This window comes from Hyaena hyaena, unplaced genomic scaffold, assembly GCF_003009895.1.
Source record: "Hyaena hyaena isolate Hyena2069 unplaced genomic scaffold, ASM300989v1 scaffold_36, whole genome shotgun sequence".
Classification (NCBI taxonomy): domain Eukaryota; kingdom Metazoa; phylum Chordata; class Mammalia; order Carnivora; family Hyaenidae; genus Hyaena; species Hyaena hyaena.
Window position 1 is genome coordinate 987,745 of NW_024080668.1, and position 15,444 is coordinate 1,003,188.

At 39.7% G+C, this 15,444-nt stretch overlaps 1 non-coding gene across 1 annotated transcript; it reads right to left on the reverse strand.

The window, feature by feature from the left end:
* Positions 1-201: 201 nt before the first annotated feature.
* Positions 202-308, reverse strand: LOC120229936. The gene has a single exon (XR_005527880.1). It is a non-coding gene; the product is annotated as a U6 spliceosomal RNA (small nuclear RNA).
* Positions 309-15,444: the final 15,136 nt, after the last annotated feature.

Consider the following 15,444-nt stretch of genomic DNA (forward strand, 5'->3'; position numbering starts at 1 on the left):
TCCCCCCCTCCCCCCCACATCCATCAGTCCTCTTGAATGCTGATGGATTTTTTTTTTAACCCATTCTGCTACCCTATGTCTTTTGATTGGGGCATTTAGTCCATTTACATTCAGTGTTATTATTGAAATATATGGGTTTAGAGTCATTGTGTCCTTTGTGCAATTTATGCTTGTGGATGGCTCTAGTATCTTGTGTTCCTTAAAAATATGGAATGCTTCATGAATTTGCATTTCATCCTTGGCCAGGGTCCATGCTAATCTTCTCTGTATCGTTCCAATTTTAGTATATGTGCTGCCAAAGCGAGCACTGATTTCTAGTTTCATTCCATTGTTGTTACAGAACATTATATGAATTCGGTATTTTTGTAATTACTTGAGGTTTGTCTTATGAATGAAGATGTGCTCTATCTTGGTGAATGTCCCATAACTACTTGGAAAAAACATACGTATTCTGTTGTTGGGTGAAGGGTTCTCTATATGTCAATTATATCCTCTTGGTTAATTGTATTGTTCAGTTCTATATCCTTCCTAATTGTCTATATGGTAGTTCTCTTATTTGCTGAGTGTTAGATCTGAAACCCCTGATTTTCATCTGGCTTAATATATGTTTGCTGTTTTACTTATTTACTTGTTCTTCTGTCCCTTTAGAATGTCAGGCTTGTGAGGGCACAAATTTGTGTCTATTTCATTCACTTTCATATGCTCAGCCAGCAGTTTATTGGACCCAGTATATATGATTGTAGTAAAACAGAAGTAAGGCTTACCTACATTTTGGTTTGAGTGACCATCTCTCTGGTTCATCTTGGATTTAGTGTTTAGAACAAACACTAGCTTGAGTAGGTGTTTAGTGACATGTATGGGATGAACAGATGCCTTTCCTGGATGACCCATTCCCACGTGCTTGGAGTCTTGTTAGACATGTTGTTTCTCTAAGCAGCCCAGCTTTGATTTGGCCCCTGCACAGTCGGTGTCTTTGCTTTGTAAGCTCTCTGGAGAAGTGGCCATGGCAGGTGGCTTCCCCAAAGGCAGCAACTGGCACTCAAGATCTGTCTCTTCCTTTGCTTTGTAAAATTTTCATGGCACAGCTGAGGATATTTACAGAATTTTTCCCTGTGTTGTCTAATGACATTTTATAATTTGGTTCAATATTGTGCAGTTACATTCTACCAATTTGGGTGGTTGGGAGTGAAGGTTATAGATGATGATTCTGGTCACTTTTGTGTGTCTATAACTTTTTAGCATGGGCTGGAGAAGGCTTTAAGGGATTTGAAGGAGCAATGAGTTTTTCCACCCTAACAGACAAAATATTTTAGCATTATAAAATGGTAAGAATATCAGGACAGCACAGACGATCAGCAATGGATAGAAAGCAGCCACTTAAATCAGGCAGATTAGGTTCAAATTCCAGCCCTGCTGTACCACAGTTGTGCAGCCATTAGTTAGATAATCTTTCTTAGTTCAGTTCCTGCCTCCATACAGTGGGGATAGAAGCTTTTTAGTTTGATGTAGCCCCATGTGCTCAGTTAGGATTTTGCTGCTTGTGTTTTAGGTGTTATATCCAGAAAATCATTACAATACCATGTCACAGAGCTGTATTCCTAGAAGAACTTCCTTCTAGGAGTTTCATGGTTTAGGGTCTTACATTTAAATCTTTAATACATTTTGATTTAATTGTTAATTGTGGTATAAGATTGAGGTCCAGTTTCGTTCTTGTATATATGAATATCCAATTCTCCCATCACTATTTATTGAAGAATTTGTTTTCTTTCTGTTGAGTATTCTTGGTTTTCTTCTGAAATAATAGTTGATAGTATATGCTTGGACTCATTTCTGGGCTCAATTCTGTTGCATTGCTCAGTGTGTTTTTATGCGAGTACAATACTGTTCTGATAACTATAGATGCATAGCCTGAAACCAGGAAGTGTGATGCCTCCTGAAAGAAACCTCCAGGTAAGTGAAAAGACCACCCACAGAATGGAAAAAAATTGTAAACCATATATTCGATATGGGACTAATAACCACAATGTATAAAGAACTTATACAATTCAAGAGCAAAAAATCACATACCGCAATTAAAAAAATGAGCAAAGGACTTGAGTAGATATTCCTCCAAAGAAGGTAAATGAAAGTTGCACAGGTAGGCGAAAATGCTCGACAGTACTAGTCATTAGGGAAATAGAAATTAAATCCACAATGAGCCAGCTCCTTTGACCTGTTAGAATGGCCATTATCAAAGAGACAAGAGGTAACAAATGTTGGTGAGGATGTGGAGAAAAGGGAACCTTGTGCACTGTTGGTAGGAATATAAACTGGTGCAACCACTATGGAAAACAGTTAATATTTTCTTCAAAAAATTAAAAATAGAACTACTGTATGATCCAGCAATTCCACTTCTGGAAATCTATGCAAAGGAAATGAAAACATTAACATGAAAAGATACCTTTACCTTTGTGTTTGTAGCAGCATTATCTACAACAACCAAGACATTGCAACAATGTGGGTGTCCATTACTGGATGAAGGGATTATCAAGTTGTGCTACATACACAGTGAAATATTACTTATCCATAAAAAATAAGGAAATCCTACCATTTGTGAGAACATGGATGGCTCTTGAGCATGTTATGGTAAGTGAAATAAGTCAGAGAAAGGCAAATACTGTATGATACACTTCTGCATGGAATCATTATCATCATCATCATCATCATCATAACAGCAACAACAGCCAAATTTGTAACAACATCAACAACAACAACAACAAACCTCAGATATATGGCTGCCAGGGGTTGAGGGTGGGAGAAGGAGAATTGGAGAAAAGTGGTCACAAGGCACAAACTTGAAGTTATGAGATAAATAAGTACTACTGTGTGATGCACAGCCAGACAACTAGAGCTAACACTGCTGTAGGATAGTTAAGTGAGTTGTTAAGAGAATAAATCCTAAGAGTTCTCATCACAAGGAGAAATTAATTTTTCCTTTTTTCTTTCCTTCTTTCTTTGTATCTATATGAGAAGATGGATGTTAACTAAAATTATTGTGGTAATCATTTCATAATACATATAAATCACACCATCATTCCATGTGCCTTAAACTTATGTAGGGATGCATGCCAATTATTTCTCAATAAAAGTGGAAAAAATAAAATGAGGGTAATTACTGAATATGTTATATTACAGAAAGACTGGATGAGATTAAAATGTCTACAATGGAGCCTATCATAAATTAGGCCCTTAATAAATATTAATTTAATTCCCACCCTATTTTTGATGTGTGAAAATGAAGAAGTCTCTGCCTCTCCAAGAACATTTATCTCCTTTGTCCATGTTATAATTTGGCATTGCTCATGGTCAGATGTATTGTGGGATTCTGAGAATCGGGCATAGACGACAATTAGTGGATATTCAGAACACTTCTGATGAGAATAGACCTGCAGGGGAAATGAAGAAAGAAAGTTAATGTGGGCACACATCCCTGTCAAAGAAGAGTAGATGGAATTCAAAAGTAGTTCCAATAGATACAGTCACAAAACTATCTGTGTCTGCTGATTACATGGTATCCATTCAGTTTCATTATCAGATTTCAAGTGTCCTTAAAACAAGGTCTCTGTCATATCTATACTTTCACATTTCCTACACCAGAGAAAGTATCCCCTGGATGTTTAATAGGTGACATTTCCACCTATTTTCACCTTTTGCAGTGCATAAGGACCACAGTGCTTTTTGGGGACTTGGAAATGAAGGAGAGAAATATTTCCCTGTTAGGCAACTGAAATATTAAAGCATAATGAACCAGGACAAACATGTAATTCTTTATTAAAGTCAAGATTTTTTAGGAACTGTAACCTGATTGAAGGCTAAGTTGCCCAGAGATGTCATTAAAATTTTGAAGTACAAAGCACCCTTTATTTTGACTGTAGGCGTATGAATCAGTGGTCTGATTCTTTTCCTGCACGGCATACTACAAGGAGGGCACTGGCTAGAAGGTCAGATGAGTCAGATCCCCTTCGAAATTTTATCTCTTATTTAAAAAGACTGAGATTGCAGTTAGTCTTGCAAACGTTGTTATTGTGGTACACTCTTCATGTGCAGACAGGATTAAGTCCTGGTCTGGGCTACTGACCAAGGCAGTTCTGTGGGGAAATCCTGTCCGGGAGGCCTCTCGTGAGGCAACATGTTAGTTTGACAGGTGATAACTCTCAGGTCATCACTGGTTCTTCTAGAAGATCCTTCTTGAATCATGAAACAATAAGAGTACAAAGAATAACCAATTAAAAAAAAAGACGTAGATCTGGAAGTGACTTCATATTCTCTTTTATATTTGCCAGCGAAAATACTGTGAAGCCTACAAGAATACTGAGATCTTGCACAGCATTGCCTTTCCACTTGATTCAGGAATCCTCCTTATGGTCTCCAGCGGGTGTTTGTTAGGCCTCTGACTGAAGCGCATTGTCTCATGCAGCAGCCTCTTTATTTAAAAAATAGTTAACGTTAACTTTATATATTGTGAAATACACAGGAAGTTCTACTTGGATGAGTTTTGATAGGTGTATATGCCCACGAAAGCAGCACTCCAAAAAAAAATAGAGAATATTATCTCCTCGTTTTCCAAACAGATAGGATTCTTAGAAGATCATTTCGTATTTCAAGTACCATCTGTTTGGAACCTCTTCATGCCAGTCTTATTCTCTTCTCTGGAGCACGTGCAGTCAACCTGATTTCTCTTTTCCCTGACAGTCCTTGAAATATTTGAGAATTGAATATGAGATTATAAACTCTTCAGAGTGTGAAAAGTATAACATGTTTTAACATGATTCTAGAACATAAGTCAGTGTATTTATGTATTTAGGAAGTCTAGTGAATGGAGCCGACTGCTTTCAATGTCTTAATTGTGTGACCTTGGGAAAGTCTCTGTGCTTTCCTAAGCTGCAATGTAAAGAGAGCAGTACCTACCCTTTCTGAAGTTGTTGAAGGAAAAAAATGACATAGTGTATTTAAAATGCTTAACATATTTCCTGGCCCTTAGGGATACAGGAGAAAGCAGATATTATTTTAGGCAGAGTAGATTTGAGTATTCTTGAAAAATGCTTGGATATGAATTGTTCATAATTCCATCCCTTTTTTTTTTTTTGACAGGAATTAAGGAATATAACGTAGTGAAAAGAAAACTGGATTTAGAATCAGATTATCTGGGTTTTAATCCTGGTTCATGTATTTATTAGCCTGTGACCCTTAATAAAATATTTAGCCTTCCTGATCCATTCTTACAGATCTGAAGGAGGGATAATAATACTGCCTAACCTACATCATAGTGTTGAGCAGTTCAAGATTAAAATATGGTGTGAGTTAAAATTCCTTTTAAGCTGCAATTTTCTGTAATAAGTAAGGGAGAATAAAATGGTGCTCATAGGGAGGGGAGGTAGGGAAGGTCAGCCTGAAAGAACTCCAGGCTGAATGTGCTAATTCTGCCTTTATGGCATTACAGCGACACGTCACCTGGTGATGGCACCGGAGTGCAGGTCAGAGGCAGGTGATCGGTACCCAGGGTTTTCCTGAAATGCTGCTTGCATTAGCATATGCTTCTCAGGGAACTCCATGGAGGAATGTGCCTAGGTTGTGGATGAATACACACACTCCACACTCCCTTCTTTTATCCCCTTGATCATCGGGGATCACATTGGCTAAGAGATACTGGCTGCAGTCCCTTGCTTCTCATGGCAGATTATTGGCTCCAGTTGAACCTGCCCACCCACTCTTGGGTTGCTGCCCTCACCTGGTAATAAGATTTGCAGCCAGTAGTCACAGTTCAGGAAGCATTTCTGAATTTTCTCTCTGAACTCAAAATGAGGATTTCACTTGCCTGATCATCTGTTTCATGTTCTCAGAATATCGTCACCAATTTGTACGTGCAAAGAATCCAGCATGAAACATCATTAATGCTCAGATGACAGTGGCACCACGCGTCCTCCTCCTTGAATGCAGCATCCCAGTTCTTGTCATCACTCCATCCCCCTCCAATCCTCCGATCCCAGGGCTCCCCCTGCTACTGGTGCCAAAGCTCCAGTACTGATAATGTATGGTGATCATCATACGTAATGGAGACAGAGTGCATGCTTTCCCCTGAGACAGGAAACAAGAATATTTGCTGTCACCATTTCCATTCAGCATTGTTCTAGATGTTCTAGGTAGGCAAGAAAATGAAATAAGAAATACCCAGATTGAAAAAAAAAACCAAATAAGTAAAACTTTTTATTTGAGGATGGCATGATTGTGCAGAAAATCCGATTAAATCTGCAGTCTTTTGGAAATGATGCAACACATCACCAAGGTTGTAGGATATGAGATAAATATACAAAAATCAAGTGTGTTTCCATATACTTGCAGTGACCTATGTTACTTTTTTTTTTAAATTTTTACATATTTTTGAGAGACAGACCAAACACAAGCAGGGGAGGGACAGAGAGAGAAGGAGACACAGAATCCAAAGCAGGTTCCAGGCTCTCAGCTGTCAGCACAGAGCCTGACGTGGGGCTTGAACCCAGAGACCGTGAGATTATGACCTGAGCTGAAGTCAGACGCTTAACTGACTGAGCCACCCAGGTGCCCCATAATCTATGTTACTCTTAAAGGAAAAATGAACATATTGAACTTCATTAAAACTGAGATCTTCTGTTTGTGAAAAGAGGCTACTAGAAGAGTGTAAATACAACCCACAGAGCGGAAGAATATATTCTTTCTGCACATATCTGATGAAAGACTCAGACCCAGAATGTATCAGGAGCTTGTGTACATTTCAAAAATGACAGAAGATTTAAAAATTAGGTAAAAACAAAAAACACAAACAAAAACTTCCCAGTGGCCAAGAAACATATGAAAAGATGCCCAACTGAATTTATCATCTAGGAAATCCAAATTAAAATTGCTATCTTGTCTGATAAAAATGGTTAATGCCAAGAGTTGGGGAGGGCGTCAAAAAATAGTAAGCCTCTGGGTGCCTGTGTGGCTCAGTTGGCTAAACATCCAACTCTTGATTTTGGTTCAGGTCATGTTCACAGTTGCTGAGACTGAACCCCGCAGGGGCTTTGTGCTTTCAGCTCAGAGCCTGCTTGGGATTCTCTCTCCGTTTCTGCTCCTCCCCTGCTCACACACTTTCTTTCTCTCAAAATAAATAAATAAACATTTGAGAAATTATGAATATCATATTCTGCTGGGAATATAAACCAGTATTTTCACTTTGGAAATTTGTTGGGAAAAATGAAACGATGCATATTCTCTGACCCAGAAATATCTAGCAGAGTTGAGTGCTTTTGTCTACCAAAGGTATTTGATTTCAGAATGTTCACAATTGTTCATAGCTGCATTATTCAAAGAGTCAGAACCTGGAAATTACACAAATACAATCCCACAAAGGAAGAATGAAGTGTAGCGGTGGGAATGAAGTCATTATATGCAGCGCAGATCAATCTCACAAACATAATATTTAGTAAAGGAAACCAACACAAATAAATGGATACTTTTTAAAAAAAATACAAGTTCAAGCAGGAAAAACTGTGCTATTTGACATCAGGAGCACCATTAATCTTGGAGGAGTTGCAGTGCGCTGGTTAGTACACGTTGTGGTTAGTTCAGTTTGTGAAAATTCATCTGCATATAAAACTATATGTACACTTTTCTATATGTTATACTTAGTTTTTTAAAAATTTTATTTAATGTTTATTTTTGGGAGAGAGAGAGAGTACAGGGTGTGTGCAGGGTGGGGGAGGGGCAGAGAGATAGAGAGGGAGACACAGAATCTGAAGCAGGCTACAGGCTCTGAGCTGTCAGCACAGAGCCCGATGTGGGGCTTGAACTCATGAGCTGTGATATCATGACCTGAGCCAACGTCAGACACTTAACTGACTGAGCCACCCAGGAGCCCCTATATTTAAAGTTTTTTTTTAAACAGGTGGGGGGTGAAATATACTCCTAGGCAAAACAAATGCACAAGAAAATGATACTAGATAGAAACATGAAAATGCAGAAGGGAATGAAGTATAACAGTGCAAGGTATAAGAGCTGGAAAAAGATAAAATTGTTTTCATAGATGTTGTAATTGAGAATCTATGGACAAATTGAATAGAATTAATAGACAATTTAGGAAGATCGTTTAATATAAGGTCAATGTGCAAAAATCAGTTTATTCTGTACATCTGTAACCAATATTTAAAATATGAAGTTTAAAAATAATAAAATTTATATATATATATATTTTTTTAATGTTTTATTTATTTCTAGGTGAGAGAGAGAGACAGCGTGAGCAGGGGAGGGTCAGAGAGAGAGGGAGTCACAGACTGAAACAGGCTCCAGGCTCTGAGCTGGCAGTCAGCACAGAGCCCGATGCGGGGCTCGAACCCACGAACCATGAGATCATGACCTAAGCGAAAGTCGGACGCTTAACCGACTAAGCCACCCAGGTGCCCCTAAAAATAATAAAATTTAAAAGTCTTTTACACAAAATACCTAAAATTAAATCCATCAGAATATTTAAATAACCTCTCCATAGAAAAATGCATGAGAAAGAGAATTTGAGAATTTCCATCTTGTAATGATATTAATCTTACTAAACTGACTCCATGTTACAATGATTTTAATCTTCCTAAATTGACCAAGAAGTTCAACTCAATCACTATGAAAATCCCAGTAGTTATGCTTTTGTTTTAGTTTTGTTTTGGAATTTTTAAAAAATGTTTTTTATTTATTTCTGAGAGAGAGAGACAGTGTGAGCAGAGGAGGGTCGAGAGAGAGGGAGACACAGAATCTGAAGCAGGTACCAGGCTCTGAGCTGTCAGCACAGAGCCCGACGTGGGGCCCAAACCCACGAATTGTGAGATCATGACCTGAGCTGAAGTCGGACGCTTAACCGATTGAGCCACTAATGTACCCTGTTTTGTTTTGTTTTTGAAATTGACAAATTGATTCTAAAATTTGCACAGAAATGCAGGGCTCAGAAAAACAAGACGATCTTAAAAAAGAACAAAGTTGAAAAGCTTATGCTATCAATTATCAAGACTTATTTATAGTAATCAAGACGATGTGGTATTAACCCAGAGACAGAGAGACCAATGAGACAGAGAAGAGGTCCAGAATAGACCTGAGATGTTCTGTTAATATATGATGAAAGTATTACTGCAGTCCTTCCATAGCAGGAAGACTTACCAACAAAGGGTACCTGACTAGTTAGAAAGCCATATAGAAAAAAAAAAAACTAATCTTATGCTCCTACTTCATACCAAATTAAAAATCGATTTCAGGGGCGCCTGGGTGGCTTAGTTGGTTGAGCGTCCGACTTTCGCTTAGGTCATGATTTCACGGTTCGTGGGTTCGAGCCCCACGTCGGGCTCTGTGCTGACTGCCAGCTCAGAGCCTGGAGCCTGTTTCAGAGTCTGTGACTCCCTCTCTCTCTGACCCTCCCCTGCTCGCGCTGTCTCTCTCTCCTAGAAACAAAACATTAAAAAAAATCGATTTCAGATGAATTATAGATAGAAATGTAAAAGACAAAACAGTAAAGCTTCTAAAAGAAAACATGATTTGGGGGTGCCTGAATGGCTCAGTTGGATGAGCATCTGACTCTTGTTTTCAGCTCAGGTCATGATCTCACCATTGGTGGGGTTGAGCCCTGCATCAGGCTCAGTGCTCTATCTGCCTCTCTCCCTGCTTGCATACACACTTGGGCACATGCTCTCTCTGAGTGTAAATAAATAAACTTAAAAAAAAAAAAAGGTATATCTTTATGTCTTTCTGATAAATGTTTCTTAAAGCCAGAAAGCACTAAAATGTAAAAGAAAGATTGGCAGATCGGATTTCCATAAAATTGTTTCTAACCATGAAAAGACAGCACCAGGAGAATGAAATGATAAGCCACAGACTAAGGGACGAGATATGAGATACATATATCCGACAAAGGCCTTATCTGCACATACAGCCAGCTCATAGGAATCCATGAGAAAGAGTCATCCCCAAAGAAAAGTGGATGAACGTGTGAACAGGCACATCACAGAAGAAGATATCCAAACAGCCAGAACGTATGAGAAAAGGTACTCAACTGGCCGCCTGGGAGGTTGAAGTTAACAGTCACACTCACATGCAGGGAAAGCGCTGAATTGCAAAGGTTGGAGGAGGACTGGAGCGGCTGCAGGCGCCTGGAAGTGTCCTACACGCCGGTGTGACGGGAACCTGGCACAGGTGCTTCGGGAGGCTCTGTGGCTGCGCGTGGGGGAGCGGGACAGGTGTATTCCCTACGGCCGAGCCGTTCTGTTCTGGTCTCACAGCTTGCCGATGAGGCATACGTGTGTGCGAGAATTTCGTGGCTCTCCTGGTTATCGCTCCCTCCACCTGCAAACCAGCCTGTCCCTTCACGGCCGAAGGGGAAACCTACCACACAGCAAGGAAAAGGAGCAAGCTCTTGTTACTTGCAACACCTTACGTGAATCTCATAAATAACGGTGCAGGAAAGAAGTTAGGCACAAAACAATACCTACTGTCGGGCTCCATTCATATAAAATTCAAAAATAAGCAAAACCATCTTGTTAGGAATCAGAATGATTTTTACTCTGAGAGAACAGATATAGTTAGTAGGAAGGAGACCTGCTGGTAGCAGCGTTACTGCTGTATTTGGGGTTAAGTAAATGAGTGGGTTAAGTTTGTGTTTACTCACAAAACTGAGAACTTAGATTTATGCTCTTTATTTGCATTATAGTTCAGTAATAAAATTCTTAGAAGAGCAACACAAAATTGCTTTAGTAATTTATCCATATCCCTCTAGGCAGAAGATCATCTTCACCACATCCTTGTCCACCCCTGACCTGTACGATACTTACAATGCCACCAATACCCCATTTCAGTTTTTTTATGGCTCCACTTCACCCTGAGAGAGGACGGCTAGTTGTGTGGAGCTTCCGAGGTTCATACAGATGCTGCAGTGTCCACAGGCGAGTACCCCAAGGTGAGGGGACAGTCTGCAATTTTCCTTTATTCAGAATCTCCCGCCAGAGCCCACCTGCTCTCCATTTCTGTACTTGTAGTGAGAACAACGAAGACAAAGACAAATTTCAACCAGCCTCCTGTGTAGATAGGTCATTGGCATTTTGTGTATGTGTGTGTGCATATATTTTCATCTTGTTTTTTAATTTTTAAAATTACAACATGTTGGAGGCCAGCTCCACATGTCCAGGGGTCCCTGAAGGATGGACGGCGTCGGCGAGGGCAAGAGAGAGGGAGAGAGAGCGAGCGAGCGAGCCCCGGAGGCATCTTTCCTTTTTTTTTTTAATGTATTTTTTAATTTATTTCTAGGAGAGAGAGAGACAACGTGAGCAGGGGAGGGTCAGAGAGAGAGGGAGACACAGAATCTGAAGCAGGGTCCAGGCTCTGAGCTGGCAGTCAGCACAGAGCCCGACGCGGGGCTCAAACCCACGAACCGCGAGATCATGACCTAAGCGAAAGTCGGACGCTTAACCGACTAAGCCACCCAGGCGCCCCCCGGAGGCATCTTTCTGATCACCAGGCAGGCATCTCTGCTCTGACTGGGGTTCAACTTTATTTTATGTGTTTTGGAGAGGGCACAGAAGTGGTGTTTGCCTTAGACAATGATTTCTGACAACAAACTTCTTTGATATGTAAGAATTTCCCAGAACATAGATTTGTAGAAGACTCATGCATAACCTTTATCAATAGCGATTGAGGTAGGGGATTTAGATGCTTATCTTATGGGGAAGGAAGGCTTCTTTAGCATATCAGACAATGTTTTTAACACAAGAGGGTGAAGTTACTTCTCTGTGAGCAGGGGTCAAAAACAGGTCTTTCAGGAGATACCTTTGCTCTCATAATCACAAAATGAAGAAGTTCCTCAATAGGTTCCTTCACAGGGAGTAGTCAGCATATACAAGGCCAGAAAATGCTCCAGGCAGAAACAAATGGGTGGGGGTAGATATTTGCCCTTAACTCTAAATTAGGCTCTTTGCCTCAGGGCTAGACTCAAGCCCCCTTTATTATGTAAGTCTTGGATCTGCAAGACCCTTAGGAAGAGCCTTTTGACAATCATCTTTGGAAAGGCAAGGACATGCCTTTCCTTATGATCAATCTGTGTGGGGAATATCGGGCTGATCTGGAATATTGTGAGACCTGGTCAATACCAGCAGCCTCATTTACAACATGAGCCAGTAGTAGCAGAGGGAGATACCAGTTTCCTTGCTGTGACTGCCATCCAGAGAGGCTGGTGCGGCTCCTGGCAACAACACATGAGAAAAATGTATAAAGCATAGATACTTGTTTTTAAAATATTTTTTATTTAAAAATTTTTTTAATGTTTATTCATTTTTGAGGGGCAGAGAGAGACAGTATGAGCAGGGGAGGGGCAGAGAGAGATGGAGGCATAGAATCCAAAGCAGGCTCCAGGCTCTGAGCTGTCAGCACAGAGCCTGATGCAGGGCTTGAACCCATGAACCATTAGATCATGACCTGAGCCACTTAACCAACTGAGCCACCCAGGCGCCCTTAAAACATATTTCCTTACAACCACCAGTAAGGTCACAGTATAGAGCATTACCACATTGCAGAATGCCCCCTCTGCCCTGGCCAGATGCCCCTCCTTTATCTCTGTGTATTTACTCAAATGCATATGTGTGTGTAAATTTGCATTGAGGCAGCATTTTATTTTCCCATTCCCATTTCAGTTTTATCATTTGATCTGATCATGTCCTTTCTGGCAATTTCCCCACCAGCAAAGGACCTGTGTAGGGTTATGTCCCTTTAGCCTCTTTTAACCTGAAACATTTCCACAGGTTTTCTTTGTCTTTTATGACATTGTTACATGTAGTCCTTCCTCTGCCTTTGCAAAGAACATTTCTCAGTTGGTGTTTGGTGTTTCTTTTGGTCATGGTGAGATTAAGATGATGTAGTCTTGGCTGGGGTACTGCACAGGTGATGTTGTGTTCTCAGGGTATCACATCTGGAGGCACATGCTGTCCGTCTGTCCCTCATCTGTCATGTTAATTTTGATCATCTAGTCAAATGCTGCCCGACTTTTCCCTTCTATGCTGCTGTTGACTCTTCTTTGCAATTAAAATGCAGTCTGTATAGAGACACATAAATATACTGTTTGTTATTAAGATTCCCCTTGAATTCGTATCCATTAGTGAGTTTGGCTTGATCCAGTCTTTACCATAATGACTACAAAATGATTATTTTCAACTCCAGCACCAAGATTCCTTCCACACTGACCAGTTGACCCCCACCATTTTACTGTAAGCAGTTGTTTAATGCCTGTATAACTCCTTATTGATTTACTTATGTAATTATTATCTGTATAGACTCATAAATTCCTGTTTTTCCTGTTGTTTAGAACTTATTACTGAACCCAATTCTTTTAAATCTTTTTCTAAAGTTTATTTATCTTAGAGAGAGAGAAAAAAAAACGAATGAACATGGGGGAGTGTCAGAGAGAGAGGGAATCCCAAGCAGGATTCTCGGTGTCAGCACAGAACCGAACGTGGGGCTCAGTTCCACAAACCATGAGATCATGACCTGAACCAAAATCAAGATTTGGACACTGAACTGACTGAGCCCCCAGTTGCCCCTGAACTTAATTCTTCTGATACTAAAATTGTTTCAGGTAAGGCTGGTAGAAACCCCTTAAGCTGGCTACTGTGTCCTTGTTTGCTTTAGTAGTATGTGCTCCCTCCCTCACCTTTTGAGCACTTTCTTACTTTCCTGATATAACAAGTCCAGTCAGTTAAGATCTAATTCAAAGGTCATCTTTTCCAGGGCAACCTCCAAGATTAATGCTGTTCCAAAGATGGTCTTATTCATTCATGTATTTATTTACTTATTTTAGCATATATATGTATAGATGATACTGAATGATTGTTACTTACACTTAGAAGTGATTTCTAATTGTTGCACATATTTGATATATCTCTTTAATAGATCGTAAGTGTTTTAAGATCAAAGTCTGGGCATTTTCTGCCTGAAAAATGAGATCACCCTTGGAATCGTAGATTGTTTTAGTTATATAGTAGATTCCAAATGCTACTGTTCTTATAAATAAACGAAAGAAGGAAGCAAGGAAGCAAATTGTCTTCTTGAAGAGTGTTTCTATTTCATACTTTTCAATTTACATGTTGATTGGAAATGAAGCTGAATGTTGGAGGGTAATTAGAGTTAGGGAAGAAAGCAGTGGGAATTAAGTGTGTCTGTACTAGTGATAGGAAAAAAAATCAAAATAGAAAGTCAGGAACCTCATCAATGAATATTTAATGATCTCAGTTGCTCGACTGGCTGCTTGATTTATTCCTTTTATTCATAATTTGAGGCAGTTTTATTGTATTATATTTTATCAAGTGTTGATGTGCATTTTTCAAGATGACGTAGTTGGTATTTTTATTTGTTTTGCTTAAGATTATATTTGTTTTTATTAAAATTTATTTCTTGGATAGATTAAATGATATAAAAAGTTACTATTTTGCTATTTTGTGGTGGTGAATAGTCAGTTTGTTGTCAGGAAATGAATAGTAGGAGCCTTCATCCTTGATGTTATTTCTCAAACTGATCAGTGATGTCAATTTCTCTCTGTTGGCCCTGAGCCTGTAGAGATAAGATGAGGCAGGTCTGTAAGTATGACTCATTTGCCTCATGCCCCACTACTCTAGGGTACATGGATTTATTCCAGACATCAAATTCAGCAAAACTTCCTAATCTGAGCTAGTGTAGAAAATACAATGGGTGTCAGAGACTATGTAATTAAAATTTTATTTTATTATTAGTATTTATTTTTGTGAGAGTGTGCATGCGAGAGAGGGCGAGAATGAGCGAGCGCATGTGAGTAGGGGAGGAGCAGAGAAAGAGACACAGAATATGAGGCAGGCTCCAGGGTCTGAGCTGTCAGCACAGAGCTCGATGTGGGGCTCGAACCCATGAACCGTGAGAGCATGACCTGAGATGAAGTTGGGCACTTAACCAACTGAGCCACTCAGGGGCCCTTGAAATTTTCATTTTTAAAAATAATTTCAGAACAGTTAAATTCATTGTGTTCAAGGCCCCTTGACTTTGTTAAAATAACTAACCCATTAATCATTTGTATGCAGTCAGGTGCGTTTTTCATAGACTTAGGGAAGTGTTGGGCTTGGTCTAACTGTGGAGTCAGACCCATTGATCTTACAGATAAAGAGTTTGGGACCCAGGGAAGTCAATGACAGTGAGTTGGTGGCAGAGTTGGTAAAACAAGCAGCTTTCTTCTGACTCATGGTTAAGTGTTCTGTTTACTGTACCTTAAAGTTATAAGGTTATACAGTTTTAAATTCACTCATTTCATTTGTATACCCGCATCCCCACCATCTGCTTAGCAAGCCTTGATGATTAGAGAAAGCATGGAGACTTCAGCTGGCTGTGAGCATTACTCCGAATTCCAAATGTCCAAAA